This window comes from Phyllobates terribilis, unplaced genomic scaffold, assembly GCF_046119375.1.
Source record: "Phyllobates terribilis strain yellow unplaced genomic scaffold, ASM4611937v1 Scaffold_11__3_contigs__length_659146591, whole genome shotgun sequence".
Lineage (NCBI taxonomy): Eukaryota > Metazoa > Chordata > Amphibia > Anura > Dendrobatidae > Phyllobates > Phyllobates terribilis.
In genome coordinates this window covers 207,504,191-207,528,400 of record NW_027362771.1, presented here as the reverse complement: position 1 = coordinate 207,528,400, position 24,210 = coordinate 207,504,191, and the positions used below count along the sequence as shown (strand labels likewise).

The 24,210-nt window shown below is 41.7% G+C and overlaps 1 protein-coding gene across 15 annotated transcripts in view; it reads right to left on the bottom strand.

Annotated features, from left to right (window-relative positions):
• The window catches only part of NRCAM (neuronal cell adhesion molecule), a 256,326-nt gene that overhangs the window by 127,507 nt on the left and 104,609 nt on the right, over positions 1–24,210 (bottom strand). The window lies entirely within an intron of this gene.

Here is a 24,210-nt window from a genome sequence, read left to right as displayed (position 1 = left end):
TGGGGTGCCAAGCCAGATGACCTGGCCTCCACAGTCACCAGACCTGAACCCAATCGAGATGGTTTGGGGTGAGCTGGATCGCAGAGTGAAGGCAAAAGGGCCAACAAGTGCTAAGCATCTCTGGGAACTCCTTCAAGATTGTTGGAAGACCATTTCCGGTGACTACCTCTTGAAGCTCATCAAGAGAATGCCAAGAGTGTGCAAAGCAGTAATCAAAGCAAAAGGTGGCTACTTTGAAGAACTTAGAATATAAGACATATTTTTAGTTGTTTCACACTCTTTTGTTAAGTATATAATTCCACATGTGTTAATTCATAGTTTTGATGCCTTCAGTGTGAATGTACAATTTTCAAAGTCATGAAAATACAGAAAAATCTTTAAATGAGAAGGTGTGTCCAAACTTTTGGTCTGTACTGTATATTAATGTCTCATATATGCTGTTCCAGGTATAATATGTATAACCTGCGCCTCTGATGGAATTCCATGACACGATGAATTCATAAATGGAATTTATTAAACGGTTACAAGTCAACGCGTTTCAAGGTTATCCTCAACTTCTTCCTCAGGATATAACCTACAGCATTTCCTTTGGTCTGATGACCCGTGTCCTGCAGCAGCTGACCCATGCTACTGAATGGTTGCAAACATGCAACCATATCAGGTGAGCGTATACCCTCTCATCCCTGTTTTTCCTGTTTATCAGTTAAGACCTTATTTGCGCTTGTTTTGCTCTCCAGTATTTCCACAGCAATGTCTCATATACTTCTCTTTATACATGCTGGAATAGAACCAAAACAATACTTTGATATGGCATTCTATTATTCTCAGTACACTGTAATCTAGCTTTGCATTTATTAACAAATAAAGATACAAAAACTGCAATTGATTTCAAATTTCACTTAGTCTCCTAGTGTGATCAAAGCAGATGAATACCAAGTCATGGGGCACAGATTTAGGGAGAATGAACACATAAAATTGAAAAAGCAAGAAATCCAGCTAAGATTTCGAAAACCTGAACAACTTATTAATGCAAGGTTTAACTGATTTCCGTGACAAATCCTTATTTCGCAAGTAAATCCTGTTATACTGAAATCACAACACCAATCCCTTTCATCTCATTTCTGTACTTGCAGTAGGTACTGTGGCAATTATTCTGTTAGAACTGTAGTATGAAACACATACATGTGTAGAGAGCATAATTCTTATTGCAAAAAGTGATACCCAATCAAACGTGAAAAATCACTACTTTGTATAGTCAAATTTAATAATATTTGTATAATTATTTCTGCTTCTCAAAATGAAAAAATCCCTTCATTAAAAGGAATTGACCTTTGTTCCAAAAGCAGCTTCACATGCAATGATCTGATTATGGAGTGTGAACTGTTGGAACTGTAGACATATTTGTGATGAACTTGCCATCACATCAATGCAGCAATGCTGTTTTGTCCATTAAAAGACAAAAGGTTGGGCTACACCTTCAGTAGATAACCCCTTTTTAGGGTTGGTCACTTTATCATAGGCTATGTTCACATATCCAGTAATCATCCCTTAGAACGGATCCAGCAGTAATCCGTTGACAAAAAAATGTAATCAGCCATCAAGTGCCTCTAACAGCCGCGGGTGTCATTTCTCATTATTACACACAGCTTAATTTATGGTCATCTATGGTTTGATTTATCTTTGCCTGTGTGGATTGGGTGGGATGTTGTCGACATCTGGTGAGAATTTCATGACAATGTCACCTTTAGAAATATATTTACTTAGAAAATTTGTGACGTGTTCAAGACTTATTTCACCCGCTGTATAACATAGCCTAGTAAAGTTATAACATAAGGCCATTTTGCAGTACTAATAGAAAAAAGGATTATGAGGGCCCCATCATAACAAATACTACAAATGTTGTATAATCGTTGCCCCAATTACACTTTGTATCTGCAGTGCATTCTGGGATTTCACCTGAAGCCCACCAAAAATGAAATTTAGAAGGAACCTCCAATGGTGTCATAGACTGCAATGACACAAAAACTGAGTTTTTTTTTCTGAAAGTGTGTCCATCTTTTCACTTGGGCACATTAATGTGGTCTGCGACATTTCTGTACCCATCTAAGAAAACCAAATACTTTCAGAAAAAAGCTCAAACGGATTTTATTTGAATTAGGTTTGTGTCATTGCACTCTAAGGCCCCTTTGGAGATTCATCTAAATCCCATTTTTAGGGGGAGTCAGGAGGAAACCCCGAGCATACTGCAGAAACAAAGTGTGAACAGAGCCTTACACAGTATACAGCAGAGACATCGCCTCTCTAGTACAGATGACTGGGTGAACCATTAAGACACATTCCAGATGTCATGAGAAGAAAGCAGGCCAAGAGAACCATTACCAAATTAATGATGCTATAAGGTTATAACATCATAAGATTGTTTTGCTTTTTTCACTCATACCTAATGCAGTTGAATGGTGTTGTCCACTTGGGACACATCCTTTTAGCACTCAAGGTGTCTCTGACTAAAAATGATCACAAGGGTTTTGTTGAGAGCACTTTACAATTTACACAGGAAAGCCGCAGTGTAAAATGCTAAAACAAGTTTCTAGATAGCCTTCAAAGATGGAAGGTGTTACCTCTAGATAATATTGGGGGCTCGGAGTGGTGTACCTCACTGATGACACATACCAAGTGGAGCGACAAGGAGTCTGTCAGCCACAAACAACCTCTTTTACCCTTTTTCATTTCATCTTAATAGGGATTACAGACTTAACTCCTTCAACAGCAAAAAGTTATGTATAAAAATGAAAAGTAAGTTAAAAGAAGAATTCTCAGCCTATCATTAAGATTGAGCTATCAATTCTGACACAGTGAGCAGGCACTGCTACGCTTAAATGGAAAACTGATGAATGTTGATAAGTGAGTTGTGCGGGGTACACCTCTGCAGCGGGGTACACCTCTGCAGCCCCATACACATTTCTGACACAAGTCTGGGGAAAAAGAGAGAGGGGACACTATTTTTCAATGCTCTTCTTTCAGATAACTGTCTGGCATAAATCCGTTAATGAATCTGTCCCAATGGGTTTTCTTCCAGGGATAGCCTATTCAATCTCTGGCTGTTGAATCCAAAATGTAGATAAATTACAGTAGATACGATGAAGAATTAAATATCCTAAAGGCTCCCATACACATTAGATAACTGATGGCCGAACGAGCGTTTGACCGACAGCTATCTTTTCCAACTCCTCTATATACAAGAACACCAGGCTCAGCTCCTGTGTTCTCTCTCTCTTTTTTTTTTTAAAAAAGAGACAGAATTGGAATACCTCTTTTATGATTTGTCAGACTAAAATGGCATATTGTTAATATCTCTATTGTCAGCAGGCTTTAAGAGTTTATAAAAAGCTGATCCATACCAACCACCCAGGCAAGCTCTTAAGTTTTACAGCATCATCGGACCATAACAAATGTTAAAATACATCACAAACAATATGCATGTACCTGGTCAATATTAAAAATCTATACAAAAAAGCACAACAGATCTAACCCCTTCATGTGAGATGTGTTCCCGCAAACCGCCGAACATGTACGGCATGATGATCGTGCGGGCTTATCCAAGCGCTGACATGATCAAAAGCAGGTGTCAGTGCCATAAGAGAGCTGACACCCTGCACAATGCCCATGATCAGTGCTGGGGCTGATCGCGGGTGTTTAGCTCCTATGATCCTGCTGTTAATAGTGACAGCGACATCAATCGGAATAGCAGAGGGAGGGAGCTCCCTGTCTGCTCCGATCGCCAAAACGTGAATGCGATCGTGTTGTGCCAATGGTCTGCATGGTGACCCTGGGCTAAAAGATGGCCGCCGGATCACCCAGGTATGGTGGCCTGTAAGCTCCTGTTCAGAGCAGGAGCTGGCACGCATCATCCTTGTCTGCGAGACGCTGATCTAATGCCTTGCAGTGCAAAAGCATTGCAGAGTATTAGAACAGGTATCAGGGCTGGGAAAGGTGATGTCCCATCGGGGCACAAGGTAAAATACTAAAAAAAAATAATTTTAGAATTGTAAAAATATTGAAAAAAAAAATCACAAAGTAAAAAACAAAAAAAATGAAAAAATATAAATCCGATAAATACATATATTTATGTAAAAACAAAAATAAACAAATAAAGTAAACATAATTGGTATCGCTGTATCCGGAAAGACCTAATCTATAAAAATGTCTCACTAGTTAATCCCTTCAGGGAACACTGTAAAAAATAAAGAACAGAGCAAAAATCTATGCTTTTTCATCATACTGCTGAACAAAAAGTGGGATAAAACGCGATCTAAAAGTCGAATGTAAATAAAAAATGGTATCGCTGAAAACATGATCTTGTCCCGAAAAAACAAGCCACCATACAGCTCCATCAGCGTAAAGACAAAACAGCTATAGCTCTCAGAATGGAGGGATGCAAAAACAATTCTTTTTACTGTAAAATAGTTTTAGTTGTGTAAAAGCCCCAAAACATAAAAAAATGATGTAAATGTGGTTTCACTGTAATCGTACTGACCGGAAGAATAAAGTTGTCATCACTTTTATCACATAGTGAACAGGATAAAAAAAAGGCCCAAAAAAACAATTCCTTAATTGCTGGCTTTTGTTCATTTTGCCTCCCAAAAATCGGAATAGAAAGAGATCACAAAACGTTATGTGATTGAAAAAGGGTTTCAATAAAAATGTCAACTCGTCCCGCAAAAAACAAGCCCAAACATAACTCTGTCGGCCGAAATATTGAAAAATTATAGCTCTCAAAATATGGTGATGCAAAAACTTTATTTTGCAAAAAAAATAGTCTTTTAGTATGTTATAGCAGCCAAACATAAAAAAAATTAAATCTGGCATCGCTGTAATCGCACTGACTCGAAGATAAAGTCGTCTAATCACTTATAATGCACGAGGAATGAAGTAAAATAATAAATAAAACCAATTCTTCACCTGTTGTTGATTAGTTCATTCTGTCTCCCAAATATCGCAGTAAGGCTCGACTCACATTTATCCTGCGCTCTACGTTGAGCGCTTATGACGCGCCCCCTGGGCCAGTGCTGTAGTGCGGCGCACGTGTGCGCGGGGGAATACCCGGAGCCGGATCCGATGGGGGTAGTAGTCTCCGAGTGGCGGGGACCCGGTCCGTGCCCAGGGTGGTCAAACTAAGTGTGTGGCAGTCTTTGTAGATGTTGTTTAAGTGTCGACTACGCCACCCGTTGATTTGCGGTCGCAAGGCCGCCGCTGCAGAACAGTCCGCTGAGGCCGGTGGTATGTGTGCAGCAATGGTGGTATAACCCCCAACGGGAGAGGTATGGCCTCAGGGCAGCTGGTGCGGGTGAAGGGAGTGATAGAAAGGGCGTCCCGGTACCTTTAGTGCTGGTAGTGCGATGGAACACAGAGACTGATTGCAGTTTTCAATGCTTTACTCACAGATGTTATCAGTGTCAGTCCTGCAGGTGATGACGACCCGAGCCGTGCTGCGTCCACCAGGTACGGGGCTCGACCAACCCCCAGGCAGTTCCAGAGTGTGACCTAGAACTCCTTTCTCCGTTCCTTTCTCTGGCCGTCCCCACTAGGGACCCACCCATGTCCAGCTTCCTCGGGCCTTCTGGTGGCGAAACCTATCTCCGGTTTCCCTGACCCTATGTGGCGTGCCTTCGTGGTGAGTGTAGTGAGTGGTCGCGCCAAGACGTGGCCACGACCTCCGGTTCCTGGCTGAGGATAAGTGGCCTCCACCAGTTCGGGATCCGGTACCCTGATCTGCCAACCCTTCAACCGCTGACTCCTAGCGTGTTCGGGTTCCCTCTTCCTTCATGTCTCTGGGCCTTTCTCCAGGTTCCATTCCTTCCTTGTTCCTTTCCTCTCGTCTTTCTCTCTCTGGCTCCCTTCAGGAGCAGCACCCAGACAGGGCTGCTGCTCCCTGTCACTACTCTTCTCTTTTTCTGTCTGACTGAACTTCCCTCCCTTCCTAAGATGGTGCCCACCTTTTTATACTCCCTCTGACACCCGAGCCCAGGTGACTAGCCACCAATGGGCTCCTTCCTATGCCCAGAGTCCCTCCCCTCTCTGCTCCTGCACCACTGGGATATTCCTCCCCCCCTCCCACTCCAGCCAGGGACAGACGCTGTCGTACCTGCACATCTATCTGGTGGGAGTACCGTTGATCTGTCCCCCGGAAATGGGATGTATGTGGTGCATGCAGCTAACTGAGTTCTAGTCCACACTCCATCCTTACCCGGGAGTGGAATACCACACCTCTGGTTCGAGGTGCAATACCCCTGTAGCAGCCGAGCCCTCGGGGTGCTACATTTACACCGGGGTTTCCATGTAAATCTCTGAAATACCTGATTCAGACAGAACCCCCGGCGGAAGATTCCCTATAATGAGGCAGATGGAGACACTGTGGACACAGTCTGGCCTATGATCCGGCGGTGTCAGTCTTTTTAGGCATGCATAAAAGCGTGGTCGACCACAGTTTTGTGAACCCCTGAAAAGGACACCGCTGAACAGACCCGTTGTGGGTTTCATCTGAATCTTGTCATTCGGCGATTTAGATGGTAACCCTGATTTACAGTGGCTTGCAAAAGCATTTTTCGTGTTTTGCTACCTCACAACCTGGAATTTCAGTTTTTTTTGAGGATTTGCATCAGTTCATGAAAAGAACATGCCTACAACTGTGAACTTTTGGTTTTCTTTTTTTGTGAAGCAAACAACAAATAGAACAAAATAACTGAAAACTTCAGTGTACGTAACTATTCACCCCCCTAAAGTCAGTACTTTGTACAGCCTCCTTTTGTAGCAATTACAGCTGTACAGTAGTTTTGCACCACATATGGGTTATCAGCGTACTCAGAAGAAAATGGATCATACAATTTGTCATACAATGTGTCCTGTTACCCTTGTAAAAATGAAATATTTGGCGCTAAAAAAAACATTTTTGTGGGAAAAATGTATTTTGTTCATTTTCAACCAAACGCTATAAAATTCTGTGAAGCACCTGTGGGTTCAAGGTACTCAACACACCTCTAGATAAATTCCTTGAAGGGTGTAGATTCCAAAATGGGGTCACTTGTGGGGGGGGGTTCCACTGTTTAGGCACATCAGGGGTTCTGCAAATGAGATATGGTGTCCGCTATCTATTCCAGCTGATTTTGTGCTCCAAAAGTCAAATGGCGCTCCTTCCCTTCCGAACCCTGCCGTACACTCAAACAATAGTTTTCCTCCACATATGGGGTATTGGCGTACTCAGGAGAAATTGCACAACAAATTGTATAGTTCATTTTTTCCTGTTACCCTTGTAAAAATGCAGAATCTGGGGCTAAATGAACATTTTTGTGGGAAAAATTTAAATGTTAATTTTTCCTTCCACGTTGCTATAATTACTGTAAAGCGCCTATGTTCTGTCATATAGGCCCCTCAAAGCCACACGTCATGTGGTTCATAAGAAAAACGGTTTTGTAAATTTTGTTGGAAAAATTAGAAATTGCTGATAAGTACAATGTGTCACCAAAAAATAATCTCAGAATCACTGGAATCCGTTGAAGCATTCAAGAGTTATTACCACATAAAGTGACACTGGTCAGAATTGTAAAATTTAGCCTGGTCAGGAAGGTGAAAACAGGCTTCGGGGTGAAGCGGTTAATATAACAATGCAACAGTCAATAACAAAAAATAACTGCAAAATCTATTCACATTTAATGTATTTATGACACAAATAGTGCTATTATAACTACAGTATTCTGTGAAACACACAATATACTTAAAAAATACCAGACAGATACAATTGAGCTTTAGATGGAAAACAAAGTCTTGGTGCCTTGGGAGAAATCTGTCTGGGGTCATGAAACTTGCATTCATTTCTTCTACTTCAAAGTCCTTCTGGTAGCATTAGCCCACTCATTGTCCCCAGACATCCACTTATTATGCAAGATCAAATCATTTACTGCTGGTACAGTTGGTCTCTCAGAAACATGCTTAAAGATACCCTGTACAATGCATAAATATCATAAAAATGATGGGACTAATGGCAAAACACTCATATTTTGGACACTTAGGCTATGTGCCCACGATGCAGAAATGCTGCATATTTTTTCCGCTTCTCCCTGGCAGGAAAAACGAATGTGGATTTTACATGCGTTTTTCCTGCCAGGTAGAAGCGTTTGTCAAGCGTTTTTGCATGCATTTCTGTATGCGGGTTATCAAGCGCTTTTCCAAGCGATTTTAGCATCACATGGAAAAGTGCTTGACAACTTGGTCACACTATATAAATCCATGCAACTGGTATGGATGTATATAATGTGACCAAGTAATAGTTAAAAAAAAAAAAGAATAAAAATGGTAAAAAATAAAAATTATACGTACCTTCCGATGGCCCCTGGTATTTTCTCCGCTGCGTCCGGTGTGTTGTATGGGTCGCAGTGGTGGGAAAGGACCTGCGGTAACGTCATTGAGTCATGTGACAGGTCACGCGTCCGCTGATGTTAGCGGTCGCGTGACCTGTCACATGACTCAATGACATCATGGCAGGTCCTTCACACCACCACGACCCATACAACACACCGGACGCAGCGGAGAAAATACCGGGGGGACATCAGAAGGTAAGTACAATCTTTATTTTTTATTTTAAATTATTTTTTTAACAGGTTCTATGGTACCTGGGTCTGGAGGAGAGTCTCCTCTTCTCCAAACCCGGGAACCATCCGCACATTGAAACACATATTATCCGTGTGTGCAAATGTGCTGACTCGGATAATATGCGTTTCAATGAAAGTCAATGGCGGCAATTATGCTGCATGTCTGCAAAATTAATGGACATGCTGCGTATTTTTCCGCAATGATAATCCGCAGCGGAAATTTCCGCCGCATGTGCACAACATGCGGATTATCATTCGGGACCATGGGGCACGTATTACCAAGTGTTTTTTAAGCGTTTTCGCTGCGGAAATTCCACGGCAAAAACGCTTGAAAAATGCATAGTGGGCACACAGCCTTAAAAGCACAATACTCTGTTGCTTATTTTATACATCATATACAAATTAATGAACGTCAAATTTATCCACTACATTCTTAATAAAATTTATGACACATTGTACCTCAGCTTTATCTGAGGACACAGATATATACATTATATAATCAGATAAAAGCCTAAAGGGATATTCCAGGTGACAGAGTTATCGCCTATCCAATGGTAATTTGCTGTAGATCCCGACACTAGGACTCCACCCCACCGACTGCCAAAAAAGGAGACTTCCAATATGTTTTTCTCCTGGAAATGGCCTGGCTATAAGACCATGTCCAGGAGAACTTGAATGGAGGATAGGCGCCCTGCTACTCCATTCATTGACTTTAGGAGTGAACAATAACCAAGCGCAGGCTATCTTCATCTGTGCCACACACTTTGAATGGAGAAGTGCCTTTGACTTCAACTTTTCCTGGCCACAGTATTTCAGCCAGGGGAGAACTAGGCTAGAAAATTATGAATACCTTCATTACTTGGTGTTACTAATCTCCTTGTCAAAGAGGTGTGCACATATACAGGCAGCACTACCTGGAGAATGTCAGCGCATATAAGGACATACTCCCAACTAGTTACATTCAGTTCTCATTTTATTCATACACTTCTAAGAAGAATTACAGAGAAACAACACAAAGTAAGGTTGTAGAAAAAGATGTATCAGAACTGGTATTTTATGAAGAATACTTAAAATGCAAAGAGAAAACTGTGTAATAAAGCCCTGTCATTTTTTAAAATGCACTGCTCTCACATGGAGTGTAAAAGCACTTACACTTATCTCACATGCTGGTACCGTTAAAGCGGTGTCGGAACTCGCTCTCCCGGGGCTCAAGTGAGGTTGTTACGTTACACGAACCCTGCGACCAATCAGCACAGGCTTCACTGTCCCCCGCGTTTGGACGTATAAGTAATCAAGAGGAAGTCAGAGCTGCGGGTGCTCCCTCACCTCCTATTGATTACGTATAGGTCCGAAGGTGGGGACAGTGAGGCCGGCACTAACATTTCTAATAAAAATTTGACAGTAAAAAAAAAAATAGAGGAAGAAGAGTTGTAATTATTTCAATTCCACTTCACGCTTTTTTTCCCTTTTCTCAAAATATTATATGGCAAATTGAATGGTGTCATTCAAAACTATAACTCGACCTATAGCTTTGTTGAAGAAAAAAATAAAAGTTATGGCTCTTGGAAGGCAAGGAAGAAAAAATGAAAGCAAAAAAATTAAAAAAGTATATTATGAAACTGCTGTGGTATGATAACTCTCAATGATTTTTCCAAATACACAGTAGTTATTAATTATAGTATAATCACCGAGAGATGACCACAGAAAATCATACAGTTTTCTCATTAAGAATTATAACTATGCAGGAAAACAAGAGTTCATGAAGAAAGAAGTAAGCAAATTGGAAAAATATGATTTTCACATAATAATGCTGTTTTGTAATTCTTCAAACTAGGGCACTGTATTCCCTGTGCTCACCTAGTTTGATTACAGTTCACCTACAGTTAATAAAAAGTCTTACTTACGCATTACTAAGAAGAGCAGACATTCCTGAAAAATTATAATTATCCTTCCACATACAGACTGCATGAAGATAGGCCGTTATCATTTTAGTCACTACAATTTTACTACAACGTCAGACAATGTTAAAAGTTTGTATGGCCTAAATAAAATCTTGACTGGAGGCTATAATTCTGTGAGGTGGGGAAATCAGGGAGCCCGAGGTCAAAAGCCAGGAGGGTATGTCATAAACAGAGGGGTGAGGCAAAGGTGTAGTTAGGTAACAGTCCAGAGTCAGAATTTCAAGAAGGTAACAGATGAAGACAAAGGGGCTAAGCAAACGGATGGTCAAAGGCAAATCCAAGGTCGGTCAACAAAAGATCAAAATACTAGAACTCATAGCACAGAGCAAACACACACCAAATTGAACAGAGCTACAACTGGCAGAGACAAAAGGCAGAGATAGCCTGGGAATCATTCTGAACAGGTCAGACCTGTAGGAAGCCCAGCACACCCTGGTCCTGATTGGGTGACTGGACTGTTACTCACTACAATGACAGTTCAGCACGCCCAAGCCTCAGATTGGATGGCTGAGCTGTCTATCACGATACTAACAGCTCAGCACGGTCCGGCCCCAGAGCTGCCACTCACCACACTGAGAGGAGGACTCGTGACAAACAGGATGTGTAAAAGTCATCCGCTGTCACCTATGTCAGCACTGGAAGTGATGACGTCACCATTCCCGTGTTGTAGGACCGCTGGAGTCTGTAATTGGTCGCTGCAGCCTGATGACTAGAACAACATGTCATCCAATATTTCTCTGATGCACTGGACCCATATTGCGACTTTGACAGAATCCAAGCCCCCATTCAAGATTGCATCAGAACTAATAAGTTAAAGTTTTTGTTTGGAATAAATACAAACACTATGTTATTGCTAATTAAAGTGTTATGATGGCTTTTAATTAGTATTGCTTGTAAACAGATGATTAACATATTTGTCACTGCTACTAAGCAAATGCTAATGACCAGCTCCACAGACATCATGCATATGTTCAAGTAATGAAATATCATTCCAGAAGCATTTATCCACACACTAAAAGTGCACGTAAACAAGATGTGTCTATGCTATTAGCAGCTAAAAAAATGCTAAAACACTCTTTTTCTTATCAGAGAAATATATTTAGTTCTCCACTTATGAACCATCCCCCCCTCCCCCTTATGAGCCACTGCTTCTCCCAAATTTACTTAAAAACAGCCTTGATTCATATTGCTCAAGACAAGACAAACTGTCATGAGATCAAATCAGACAACATATGACTATTAAAGTCTATGCAGAAGAGAAAGGGAGGAAGAGGAAAAGGCAGAGTCAGAAAAATGCAAAGAGGCACACCAAGTTAGTGTCATTATGTTTTAGTAAAAGTTGCATCTCAACCTAGTGCTAGATTCATAGCTACACTGCTCAGTACTCTGTATAATGTCCTCAATGCTGCTACTGCTTCTGGACTTGCCATATAATGTCCAGAAATGGTGTCATTCCTCATGTATACAAATGACAGCTTTTAATGAAAATTCATATGAAAAACCTAATAGGCTGTGAGCTAACCAAGACAAAGACATATAGAGAAAATGTTACACAGTGGGCTGTCTAGTGATGAAGGAGGGAGGTGCTGTCACATTAAGGCGGCAGCCAATAGAGAATTCAGACCCAAACTCTTGGAGCCTGGAGGCTAAATTCTATGTAGGTCTGAAATTAAGTCTAAAGTCTCAGGTCTGATTAAATGTTAGGATCTGAATAAATTTGTGATATGGGGTCTAATTTTATTTGGCGTGGGTATGACTTGTTTCTAGCCTTTTGTTAATTTTTGTAGAGAAAGATACCCTACAAAATTAGATGGGTTGAAATGAAGAGGGAGAGGGTAGAATATCTTGTTAAGCAATCACACAGAGTTAAAGAAGTTAAACGTATCCACACTTTGCATGGGAGCATTGTTTGGGAAGGGTAAGTGCATTACTAGCACTGGATTTAGTCTGAAAGGGTAACTCTGGGAAGTTGTGAACTTAATTCTTAAAATGTCCATTTGCACACCCAAGTCTTTGTCAGACCTGTCTTTAAAACATCTGCAATACAATAGAATGCCTGTATTAGTGGCATCGCTCATTAGCAATTCCAATAAGAATACTGATTAACTCACTATGCTTTCAGGAATCAGCAACTTACCTGCTCTGTCATCCAGAAATAACTTGCCATTGTTATTAACACAGGACCATTTAGTTGTGTTAAGAAAATTTTCTGACCCATCAAATGTGACCCCATTTTTTCTTTGGCTCTTTTTCACATATATTTCATACAGTATGGAAACAGGCTTACCCTATGGCAGTATTACCTCTACATGCTTTAAATGGTCATATGTTTGTCTTAATTTAATTCAATTGACTTTATGTTTTTCTAATAATTACAGTAGCACGAATAAGACATTGGTCTAGTTATGGCAAGTGTATATGTTTTACTCTGAAACGTGCAGCGTTTCAGAGACATCATGCTTTGTTAAACTGACCAGGGACTAGGTTTCTCACAAGACTCATGCAGGCAGGTCCCAGCGGATGTTCCTTGCCCTGCTCTGCTAGACTGTAAAATCTCTACCATACACAAACATAGGCAGAGGCCTGTCAGCAGGCGGGGGAGTAGCTGCCCAAAGACTAGCCTCAGATTAGTCATCTGAAACACATCATTTAGAATGAATCTGTGGCCAGGCTTTTGCCACCTAATCTGAGATCAGCATAATGTAGAGACACAGCCCCTGATTCCAGTCATTCAGCAAAATGGCGTTGCACTGTGATCCTAAACTTCATATTCCCTTATCCTTTTGCAAATGCCCAGAGGAAGAGTAACATCAGACACATGCGAGCAGATTCTTCTCACTTGTACTGCAGTAGCAATGCAAGCCAGAACCACACTAGGTTTTCATGGCAAATTTCAACAGCGGCCCTCCCGAGTGTTTACTTTACTTTGTAAAGTATTAATATTTTATACCAGTAAAAAAATATATATTATTATACAGGGTGGTCCAAAAGTAGGTGGACAGAAAGTGTAATAAGGTTATGAAGGGGGAGATTTATCAAACATGGTGTAAAGTGAAACTGGCTCAGTTGCCCTTAGCAACCAATCAGATTCCACTTTTCATTCCTCACAGACTCTATGGAAAATGAAAGGTGGAATCTGATTGGTTGCTAAGGGCAACTGAGCCAGTTTCACAGATCTAGTTTTCACATATAGATCTCCCCCATATCTGTTTTCTTTTCAGATCATTTAGATAACACATAATGGCAAATAATTTAAATACAGATCAAAGAAAATGGATTTTAACAGAGTATTGGAAATCTCAAAATGCTGAAACCGTTAGAGCAAATTGGGTTGAAACATTTGGTACTCAAGCCCCAAAGAGACAAACCATTTACCGAATTCATGACAAATTCAATGCCACTGGCTCAATCCTTAATGCACCAAAAACTGGTCAACCCAAAACAGTCTGTACAGAAGATAATAAACAACTTGTTGCTGAAACATTTGTTCAGAGTCCAAAAAAGTCCACCAGAAGAGCCTCTTTGGAATTGGGAATTTCACAAGCTTCTATCATGCGAATCCTGAAATCTATTGGGTGTATCGTCCACGTCTAATTCATGGTTTATTGGATGATGATCCAGACAGGCGGCTGCAATTTAGTGAGATTATGTTTAACAAAATTGAAGAAAATCCAGTAATTTTAGATAACATTATGTGGAGCTTAATTTATGAAGCTTCTTTCAAATTATCCAGCCATATTAACAGACATAATTGTATTTAGTGGTATAATGAGAACATGCATTTAACATTAGAGCAACAACTGAATGAGCCTGGTGTCAATGTTTGAGGTGGTATTTCAAGTTTTGGTGTTTTAGGACCAATATTTTTTGATGGAACAGTCACAGGAGATAAGTATCTCGAAATTCTAATGAATCAAGTTGTTCCCCAGTTACAACAACAGCCTAATTCACATGACCTTTATTTCCAACAAAATGGGGCCCCTCCACATTATTCAAGAGTAGTCCGCGAGTATCTTGATGAAACATTTCCTAATAAATGGATTGGCCGAAGAGGCCCAGTTGATTGGCCGGCACGTTCACCAGACTTGACCCCAATGGATTTTTTCTTTTGGGGAGTACTCAAGGACAAAGTTTATAGTCAAAAACCAAAAAGTGTCAGTGATTTGAAAAATTACAAAAGAGATGCATTTCAAGAAATTAATACCCAAAGAGACTTGTGCAAAAAAGTTTGTTGAAGCATAAGAGGCAGACTTCAAAGCTGTGCACATTGTAATGGAAAACAGTTTGAGCACCTGCGTTGATAAAATTTAAGGGCTTTTGTATTATTGTTAAGAATAAAATTTCATTGTCAATGTTATGCTTGTGTTAGTAAATATAATTTTAAATATGAATCAAAATAAATGTTATTATTTTCTGTCCACTTACTTTTGGACCACCCTGTATATTAACATTATATTTAAAATATAACTATATATTATATATTAAAACATTAATACTTATCAAAAAATGTTTTAATAAAATTGATTTTTTTTAACATATTCCATTGAAGAGTAAAACATACAAGACTGCAATAAATCACCCAGTGTCTCATTCGTGCTGTAGGTGGTTCAAGCAACATGAATCTCATGACAGTTTCACATTAGCACTGGCATCTGCAAAAAATTATTGTTATGCACACGCCCGGACTGACTGGCGTGTGCGGGAGAAGTGGTTCCACTGGACCATGAACCGGAGAGTGCCTGGAGGGGCGTGACTAAGTATCTGGCCGATCCGACCAAGGTGGCACGACGGCATACGACGCCAGTGCACCAGGGAGAAACCGGGCAGAGGGACCAGGTGCTACTCCAGGTCAAACTCCGGACACGGGGGTTGACCCACACAGGGATTACTGGAACAGGCAGGTTAGGCTGGCTCAGACTGGTGGATATAAGCGAACACGGCAGGTATGCAGACGGGTGGATACAGGCGAGTATGCAGGCAGGGAGGTACTGGCAGAAAGGACGGGCTGGAGCTCAGAGAGGACAAGGCCCAGTACAGACTGGGACACAAACAGAACCGCAGATGCGGTAGCCAAACACAGCAGAGAGGGAACGCCCGAAGCGGTGGGCAAGAGCAGAGCAGGACGGGACTGCCGGAGCAGCGAGCACAAGCAGAGCAGGACAGGACTGCCGGAGCAGCGAGCAGATGCAGAGCCGGACGGGGCTGCCGGAGCAGCGAGCAGATGCAGAGCAGAAACCGCAGGAGCGGCAAGCAAGGCAAGAGCAGAGTGGAAACCGCAAGAGCGGTAAACAAGGCAGGAGCAGAGCGGAAACCGCAGAGCGGCTAAGAAGGCCGCAGCAGAGCGGAAACCGCAGAGCGGCAAACAAGGCAGGAGCAGAGCGGAAACCGCAGAGCGGTAAACAAGGCAGGAGCAGAGCGGAAACCGCAGAGCGGAAAACAAGGCAGGAGCAGAGCGGAAACCGCAGAGCGGCTAAGTAGGCAGGAGCAGAGCGGAAACCGCAGAGCGGTAAACAAGGCAGGAGCAGAGCGGAAACCGCAGAGCGGTAAACAAGGCAGGAGCAGAGCGGAAACCGCAGAGCGGTAAACAAGGCAGGAGCAGAGCGGAAACCGCAGAGCGGCAAACAAGGCAGGAGCAGAGCGGAAACCGCAGAGCGGCAAACAAGGCAGGAGCAGAGCGGAAACCGCAGAGCGGCAAACAAGGCAGGAGCAGAGCGGAAACCGCAGAGCGGTAAACAAGGCAGGAGCAGAGCGGAAACCGCAGAGCGGTAAACAAGGCAGGAGCAGAGCGGAAACCGCAGAGCGGTAAACAAGGCAGGAGCAGAGCGGAAACCGCAGAGCGGCAAACAAGGCAGGAGCAGAGCGGAAACCGCAGAGCGGCAAACAAGGCAGGAGCAGAGCGGAAACCGCAGGAGCAGAGCGGAAACCGCAGGAGCGGCAAACAAGGCAGAAGCAGAGCAGAAACCGCAAGAGCGGCAAACTAAGCAGGAGCAGAGCAGAAACCGCAAGAGCGGCAAGCTAAGCAGGAGCAGAGAGGAAACCGCAGAGCGGTAAACAAGGCAGGAGCAGAGCGGAAACCGCAGAGCGGCAAACAAGGCAGGAGCAGAGCGGGAACCGCAGAGCGGCAAACAAGGCAGGAGCAGAGCGGGAACCGCAGAGCGGCAAACAAGGCAGGAGCAGAGCGGGAACCGCAGAGCGGCAAACAAGGCAGGAGCAGAGCGGGAACCGCAGAGCGGCAAACAAGGCAGGAGCAGAGCGGGAACCGCAGAGCGGCAAACGAGACAAGGCAAGGAGATAGGACTCTGTTCACAAAGAACAGACAGAGAAGGAAAGGCAGAACCAGAAGCACACAAAAGTACTTGCAAAGAAGTAGCGAGCGTACACTAAATTCACAACAGAGGTACAGAGACGACGAGAAGGAATTTAGGAGCAAGTTCAGACTCTGCAGAAAGGCGCAGAAAACAGACATAGAGGGAAAAGGGAGAAAAGGCTAAAGTAGAAACGAGGCACAGACAACTGGGAACAGAGGAACGGGAACAAATACAGCAAGGCTGGGACACAAACAGGACTCTGTTCAGACGGGAACAGATACCGCAAGGCACAGACAGGCAGATCTAGGAATACCGCCCCTAGAAGGCGAAAGAACAGGCTAGAAGCGTGTTCACAAGAACAGACCACAGTTCAGACACAGAACTGGAGAACAGGCAGGAAAACAGGATAGGACCTGGCACGTCAGAGACAAAAAGCCAACTGACAGGACACAATGCTCAGGCGCCATCTTGAGGAAGAAGGTGGTATAAATACCCAAAGATGGACAGCAATAGGCTGAAGGTGCAACAGGGGCGTGTCCGCAGCAGGTACAAGAAACAGGAAGTTCAGCGGGCGTCGCCCTATGCAGCCAAGACAGACAAACAAACAGCAAGGAGGGAAGCCAGAGAGACATTCTGGACTGGAGATCAAGTGCGCGCTCTTGCACAGTGGGAGATGGACCACCATGCAAGGACGCCGCCAGGTATGTTACAATTATCTTTTATTAATCTATTGGTGACATATTCATCTAACAGATGATTATAGGTAATGAATGCCACTTTTAAGCATCAGTCACCCTTAGGGTTTTCAATAGCTTCTCATTCTGTATCTGTAAGACGGATACCATTATAGCCTATGACATATCTGTTACATGGGTGCCATACTATCCTATGGGTGACAAATGCTACTATGGCATCTGTCAACACTAGTGTTGAGCGAGTATGTTCTATTAACCCTTTCGCCGAGTATGCTCGGGCCGAGCTCAGAGTATTTACAGCTGCTTGGTGATAAGGTTAAATTGCTCCCGTGTGCATGATTTGCAACTGTTTGACAGCTTTATTACATGTGAGGAATGTCTATTTCTTACACATTCCTCACATGTAATAAAGCTGTCAAACACTTGCAAATCATGCACACGGGAGCGATTTAACCTTATCACCGAGCAGCTATAAATACTCGGAGCTCGGCCCGAGCATACTCGGACAGAACATACTCGCTCAACACTAGTCAACACCCATAGACTGCAATGCTATAACTGACCACAAGAATGAATGAATTAAAACACTAACAAAAATATATCAAACATGTGTCACTTTAGCTTCTACCCAACCATGACTTTCACCTGTCTGCTTCTTCTTGGGGAACATAATATGTTTGCTCCACGCAGAAGCGGACGGGTGAAACCCATGGATGGGTAGAAGCTAAAGTGGCACATGTTTGATATATTTATGTGTTTTAAAATCATTAATTCTTGAGAGTATAATACAACTTAATAAAACCACGATTGGAAGCGAATGGTCTATCACTACTGGTCTATATCCACTTGTTCTTTAAGGGAAACGCCAGACAGTATTGTTTGTGGCGAGTACTTGTGGAACTACTGGTCACAGCAGGATCAATAGCAACATCACTGGATGAAATATACCATCACTGGAAGGGTGACAAAGCGGGAGGATTCCAGATTATTGGGATTGTGCTTTAAAGATTATAGATTTGGTAAAGTTATATTTTATCTTTTTTATTGAGGACCTTTTGAAGCCAGGCACACTACTCCTTTCAGTGAAAAACCTGCACTCTGAGGTTTACTCTTCATAAAGGAGATTAACACATCCATATTCGGTGATATACATACAATTATTCTGATAATATTTAATGCTTTCAAAGTATAGAAAGCTTTATAATAATAAAAAAACTAGAGCAAATCCTAAAGACGTGAGGCATACTGTGTACAGTGACTGAGCCAATTTCTGCTGCGACTTGGCTGAAATTCTACCAGTGTTATTGAATTTAAATTCCTGATTTTCCGGGCAGAAATAAGATTTATATCAGCACTTGCAGATTGTGTCTCAGTTTACAAAGTAGTTCAAGTTTAAGGAAAATAAATAACAAAAGAAGAAGAAAAAGAAGATAACCATTGATGCACACTGTATCATAGAATAAAAGAAGCATGATACAATAGTCAGTATTTGTCCTAGACTTTTCTGACGATTATCTTAGCTCTCTAATCTTTTTTTTTCTTTTGATTTGTTCAGTGTCCCTAAAGAGTGTCTTGTCCCTTCTCCTTCAGACACTATTTTATCACCAAGACAACAAAAAGCCGTACAGTATAGAGTGTCCGTCTTTCAGTCACCCGCCATGGAAACTATGTAAGCAGTTCCATAAAGTCTGATCTTTAACATTTCCATCTAGACATTAGATGGGAGTAGATTTTTACAAAAACCTGCTTGAAATATAAAAGGGCATAGGCAGATATTTCCTCACTACCAACAACTGGAGCCAGAGATCATGAAGCTGCGGGAAGAAAATAGTATATAAAAAACATAAGCAAGTAATATACTGAAAATCCTGGTTATTAGAATTGTACTTTTCTGCTTCCTATATACAGGGAGACAGTATGTTGTTATATATCTTTACTACGACACCCAACATATTAATACAGGCAATGTATCCTCCCACTCCACCGAAACAGATTGATACCTTACATTCAAAAACATCTACTGTAACTTGGAGACAAGTCTGCTTTTATCTTCAGAATTTTGCCATATTTTGTATTATTCATGTAAGGGGAGAACATAGTGAGGCTGGGAAGTCCTATACATCTTGTAAACATGCCTTATTCATCCATTTTGGAACACACTGTGTATGTATGTATGTATGTATGTTCTATGTACATTTCTTCCAATGCAATTGTAATCTTTAATTACAATTTACATCTAAATAGATATCAAAGCTCCAACTCAAGCAATGCTTTCTTGTCCAAAAAGAAGGGGAGAAAAGAAGCATGGCACACATAGTTTCAGACCACCTTTTTAAGGCTATCACTGATTTAATCCTAAATGTCTATTTAATGTAAGAACCTAATTGCTTTTCTCATATACTTAAAAATTCCCCACTGTTCCCTCTCTACTCTATGTAACTGCTTTATCTTTTTTACCAACTTCCTGTTTTATAACATTTTGATTGAGAATCCCCAGTGCATGCTGGGATACTCAAACAAGATGTCATCAAGGGTCATCAGTGTGCAATATTCATGCAATATTCTTTTTAATGCACAGTGACAGTGCGCTCCTTCGCTGACTTTAATGAGAAGTGATGAGGCGGTAAGAAAAAAACGCGGAGAATCACGGAAACATGTTTGATTTTGATCCGAGGGTCAGATCAAAATGAGCAATGCAAGTCTATGGGTCCGTGAGTAAAATCGAACTGCACTCAGATGGTATCAGAGATCCAACTTCAGAAAGAAAAAAAGTGTAGAAACTTTTTTTCTCCACATATGAGAAAAACTGATGACACATAGACAACACTTTGACCAAACTCTGACCAGAGTCTGACCAGAGGAATCAGTCAGGTTTTTTTGTACGTGAGAAAAACAGGCATGTGAATGAGGTCTTATCCTGTGGGTAGCAGAAGTTGTTTGAGGTGTTTCAGCACATGGAGAATAATTGTACTTAGTCAGCCATTCTTGAGAAGTTTCACCAGTACGCCAAGGCCTCGATTCATCATTTGAGATTTACTGAAAGCACTTTCCTTCCTTGGTCTAGTTATATAGGCTGTTTTTATGCACAAAAATCCTAAATAAGGATAGACATGTGCAGATTGATTCGCGGGACTCTGCTCCTTCGGCCAGGTCAATAATCTCTGGTGGCTGGACAGGAAGCTTGCAAATCTCTTACCTTCTGGGATCCCGAGGGCGGCTCCTGATTAACTGGGCTAACATGATGTCATCTGTGTGTCATACCACAAAGATGAAGTCGCGCCAGCCTGGCTAATCAAAAGCCGCACTGGGGATCCTGGAAGTTAAGGGATTCACAAGCAGCCAGTGACTATTAACCAGCTCGATGGATTGGAGTCGCGAGAATCTATCAGCCCATCTCTAGTGAACGTGATTACATGCGACAGGTGACATCTGGAAGGGGAGACTTTTTTAAAACTCTGGAAAAAACATTTAATTTATGAAAAAAATGACAATCTTTAGTAAATATTTATGGAATGAGAATATAAGAGGAATCGCTTCAGAGGTGCCTGTCCTTCCATTGATGATTTAGCCATATAAATTAATGCTAAATCATTTGATCTCAGCAACACATTGTGCTCACACTAATAATAGGTATTTCAGTGATCTCTTACTGCAGAGTATGGAGCTGCAGGGAGCGGTGACCCTACTACAGTTCTTTTCTCCGCGCGCTGGCCTTACTGGCTTGATAAGCAGTAAAAGTGACACTATGAAATTCACAATCTTGCTTTCAAACTGTTTACATTTTCATGCTTGAAAATACATCCTGCGATGCGCCTAACATGATGTATCGCAACGCTAATACAACTTGAAAACTGTGTCTCTTGCCCAGCAACATGTGCTCAGCCTTGAAAACATAGGACGTGTTGAAACCAATTAACCATCAAGGTTACCTAAAATGACTACACTTTCCCTGATGTGGAAAGACTTGTTATCTTCAATTGATATATATATATTTTTTTATACAAACGACCAAACTATTCCTTCAAATTGTCCTCATGCAAAGTGAAGAACCAAAGGAATCTATGGCATTCCTTCCAGATTGTGTAACCTTTCTTCTAATTAGGCCCTCAGCTAGTCAAATGCACTTTATATGTAATTCATGGGCTCCAGAAGTTAGCAGGTTACCAAGAATATTTTTTTTTCTGCCAGAAGGAATGAGAGCTCATTCAGAGATCATTAATTTTCCTTTTCAAGTCCCCAAAGAACACCTTGTAACATGGATATGTGCACTCCATTGGCATCTCTTTGTGTCCGCTTATGTCTCACCGCTACTTAGCTATCAGAGAAGGACGTTGAGAATACCTGTGGGCAATATGGAAATCTCATGTTTAGTCTCACACTTTGCTCCTCCAAAGTGAAGTAGTTCAGAGCATTAACATATTAATGACTGTAATATTTTAAAAGTGAAATCTATTATTTTTCAGTAAAACAGCAGACGTCCCTCAAAATGTATTTTTTTTTATGAAAAATCACACTGACAGACAATTAATAAAACACATATGGGTGTCCACGTTTACCATTCTAGGTAGTGGACAATATGTTTGCTAGCACAAAAGAAGGTGTATGCAGGTATTTAAAGGGGTTGTGCAGAGTCTCTCACTTCTAACTGATCTGTCATTGGGCAAGGAGAGATGCTGCTGCATGCTGGCAGACAGTTGCCAAGACATCCGTCTGATGACCCGTAGGAACTGTGCTTGTGCCCTATTCTAATAAACAGTACACAAGCATTATACATGGTAGGCATTGGACAGATGCCTTAGCAATTGTCCTGCAGAAAATGTAGCCTTGACTTGCATTGGTAATCTTATATTGGCAGACTTGCATTGGTAATCTTACAATGGCAGACTTGCATTGGTAATCTTACATTGGCAGACTTGCATTGGTAATCTTACAATGGCAGATTTGCATTGGTAATCTTACATTGGCAGACTTGCATTGGTAATCTTATATTGGCAGACTTGCATTGGTAATCTTACATTGGCAGACTTGCATTGGTAATCTTACATTGGCAGACTTGCATTGGTAATCTTATATTGGCAGACTTGCATTGGTAATCTTATATTGGCAGACTTGCATTGGTAATCTTACATTGGCAGACTTGCATTGGTAATCTTACATTGGCAGACTTGCATTGGTAATCTTACATTGGCAGACTTGCATTGGTAATCTTACATTGGCAGACTTGCATTGGTAATCTTACAATGGCAGACTTGCACTGGCAAGTTGGATCAATGACTTGGATCAAACAGGGACATTGCACGACACCGCATTTTTTCCTATTACATTTTATCCCATGGTTCTGACCCTCTTGGCGGCTGAGTGGGTGGAGCAGCAGTCTGGATTGGACTCTCACACTTACATCAGAGATGTGCCTGGTACATGCAAAAGTCTATCAGGTGAACATGTGTACATCCTTCGTATTTTCACGCTGTGGTAACGTTCACACATTCAATATTTGGTGAGTATTTTACATCAGTATTTGTAAGCCAAAACCAAGAGTGGGTGATAAATACAGAAGTGGTGACGTGTTTCTATTATACTTTTCCTTTGATTGTTCCTCTCCTGGTTTTGGCCTCTAAATACTGAGGTAAAATACTGACCAAATACTGATTGTGTGAACGTAACCTGTTGCCGCTAATTTTATGATATGAAGTGCCCATGTTTTATCTTTTAGCATAGACTATAAATTCTGTGTGTTCTGTCTATGTAAAAAAAAAATAGAACACAGATGAAAAATGGACGAACAATTGAGGCCTAAGGTTAACAAGGTTTCCATTTTTAGAAAAATGGGCCCCAAACAATTCCAATAATGTAAAATGACAAAGGCCAAAAGTAGTCACCCCATCCCGCTCCAGCGCCGTTTCCCTACCGCTGACCCCGTATCTGTGTTTTGGCTGTGGTGGTGATACCACATCAACAGCTCACATGACCATTGCAGCCAGTCACTGAGCTCAGCAGGCCTGCTGATCTAGACGCCATGAGCAGCTGAGGTCAGTAACTGGTTGCAGTGGTGATGTGAGCTGTTATCGTCATGCACTGCTTCAGCCAAATTACAGAGATCTGAGCAGTGGCTGTGATATGGTGTGGCGGGGTACTATCTGTCTTTGACCAAGGCAGGTGAAACGTAATGAAATAGGCTTTGCTTCTGGAATGAAATTCACTTGACGTGATAGAACTGAAGGTTTTTATTAGCACTATACGTTTCGACACTGAAACAGAATCTTTTGCAAGTGAAAAAACCAACATACTACACATAATACTCATCTACTCTCTGTCTTTGTTACAGGATTCGTTTGGGGTCCACTCTAAAAGAGGAATATTTCTTTAGGTCCACAAGGGACAGAGATGGAGCAGAATTTACCTGTGGATTTACGCAGACTACTGGTGAGATTTTATAAATCCGCTAGTAACACATATTATATGTTCATTATAACCCTAGTAAAATATCACGGGAATACATTTGCCTATTCCGTCCAAACCAACAACCATAAAACAATGTAGAAGACAGGAGGATAGAAAACCAGCTGTAGTTAACAACCCTCTTAATGCAGAGAGTGAATGGGTT